A 2,500-nucleotide genomic window follows, 5' to 3' on the forward strand; every position below is an offset into this window, starting at 1 on the left:
GTCACGTGGATGCACTGAACAGAGCTCCATGATTTGTTTGGAACTTTTTGTCTGTCCATTCTCCATAACCAGGAAGTTCAGCCATATGATTACCTGTGGACCTCTTTTGGCCAACTTTGTTTAACAACATCTGAGGTATCGTCTATTATGTGTCATAATAATAACGTCAACATGTCGCTCAATAGATGCAATGGCACTCTCCATGGAACAGTATTTCCGTACACCCTTGGAAATGTATTTCATAACCAGTGTTTCCTCTCATTCAACTAGGCTCTTTGCTCCCCCCATCTCCATTCATGCTACCTTTTTCCAAAACACACTTCTACACTCTTCACCTAAGCACATCCACTCTCCATTCGCACATTTACATGGAGCCCCAGCCTTCTGCATTAAGTGCAATCCAATAGCAATTAATAGAAGTGGGAGTGAGCTTGGCAGCACCGTCCACACCGAGTCCTTCGCACCGACATTATCCGAGCTGTATAGCACCACCAATTGCTGCTTGTTATGCGGCTCCAATCTTAGAAATTCTTTACAGGTCGGGTGCTCTTTGACTATCTCACTCGGTGGCTGGTTCACATCAGAGCCTACAGCAGCATTTGCCTGAAGGCATGCCGCTGTATTTGTATCCATTCTCCTTAATGAAGTAGAAGTCGCTCTCTGTGGGGAGGGAGAGTCCGCCCACGGAGCACTTAGTAACAGACTGCCAAAGTGACGAGGGACTCTGGGCTGGGAACGGGCCAGTGTGTTGCAGACCCTCCGCATGTCTGAAATCTTTGCATCCAACTGGCAGTGGAACTCAGAACAGAACAATTTGATTCTGCTAATCTCTTTATTCTCTGTGAGAGCCATTGTTCCCTCGCGGCTGCGCACGCCTCCTCATCTGTCACTCACAACCGCATGTTTTTTTCATTTTAATTACCACCGTGTGTGTGGGGGGGAGTTAGAACTGGTGCTCATCCAGACCTGCACATAACGAATAGACTTACTGTTATTTACAGTGCTTTGGGTGCAAACCCTGGAGCAATGTTTGAACAATGGTGACTTCCTCAAGATCACTTGAGCCACGGATGAATGCATAGGGAGACCAAACACATTCTTCGAAATGGTAAGGGTGGGGATTTGAAACTGCAACCCTCTCATGCCAAAACCAACTTCCTATCTTCTCTATTAGGTGAGAAGAAGCAAGTGAAATAAAGAAAAATCAGTAAGAGGAAGTAAACAACCAAGATATAAGATCCGATTCTGTCTGTCTTGACGTGATGAGTTTCAGGCTTTGTGTCTTACAAGGTCAGCTGTGGATACCAACATAAACCACACTGAATGTCGAGAAGCATTGATTAGCGGAGGAGGAGGAGGAGGTAAGGTGGAAGGAGACATGACTGGAGAGAGAGAGGTGGGGGTGGTGGGGGGAGGCATCTGTTGCCATGAGACAGGCTACACTGTCAAGCCTGTCAAAAGTGTTAAGAGATAGTGGTTGTCATGGTGATGGTGCCCTTCCCCTTTCTGCTGCCTGGTGACCAGCTTCACAGCTCTGTCCCTGATTTGTCCGCGGGTACCATAGGACGCCAGCCTCTCCTGGCCACTCAATAAAAATGTACTAGTGTGTGTATCCGCTCCATTCTGTCTGAAACATTGGAGAGACAAAAAACAAAGAAGTGCTGACAAGTGTCTCCACAGCCTTAACAAGAAAAAGCTTGCCTCGCTCAAAGCGACAGAAACCAACCAATACTGTCATGGTGTTTGCCTGTAACAAACTAACGCCTCTCGAAATGCATTTATGACATTTCTTGCAAGTCGGTAAAGCCAAACGCGTACATTATTATTTATTTCCATTTAATTGCCAAGGGAGTCCTTTCCCCTCACTAGATCAAGCCCACAATTTAAAGAGCCCTAAATGTTAGCGCCGGGATGATCAATACCACACTGAGCAATGTTCTTTCTGAGCTAATAGACAAATCCATTCCGGAAGGTCCCACAGGGCAACAGCTGAGGGCTGGAGAATTCAAGCCGACGACTTCACACTAAAAATTCCCTTTAGTGGGACAAAGTTATTTTACAAAGGTTAAAGCAACTATTTATAATTTAATAAGGCACTTAAAAGCTGCAGTCTTCGGCTTTGGCAAAACAGTGTTGGTATTTGAACATAACAACCAATCAAATGGTAGCACTTGTTGTCCCTGTGCTCCTACAATAGGCTGATTGGCTGAAACAGGGTATGAGAGACTGTCTAGAGACCCCGTGCTGTGGATAAACACCAATACATTTTTGTTGAGTCACAGACCCACATATGAATGCAATACCTTTGGCAAAAAGAGGCCCATGAGTTCCATTCCCTTAAGTCAACAAAATGTGGAATCTATCTGAAAATATCTGCGGAAATACAATTTTAAAAAGGCTATTATACTCTAGCGCTAGTTTCTGCACTGATATTGCTGCATGTTGTCTGGCCACTAACTCATCCCCGGTAGAGTTTTTGCTATGATATGATTAGACACTA

At 45.0% G+C, this 2,500-nt stretch overlaps 1 protein-coding gene across 1 annotated transcript in view; it reads right to left on the reverse strand.

The window, feature by feature from the left end:
• Window positions 1-2,500, reverse strand: part of LOC134440579 (teneurin-1-like) — a 275,455-nt gene that overhangs the window by 256,977 nt on the left and 15,978 nt on the right. The window lies entirely within an intron of this gene.

Source organism: Engraulis encrasicolus, chromosome 23, assembly GCF_034702125.1.
Source record: "Engraulis encrasicolus isolate BLACKSEA-1 chromosome 23, IST_EnEncr_1.0, whole genome shotgun sequence".
In the NCBI taxonomy this organism is placed as follows: Eukaryota; Metazoa; Chordata; class Actinopteri; order Clupeiformes; family Engraulidae; genus Engraulis; species Engraulis encrasicolus.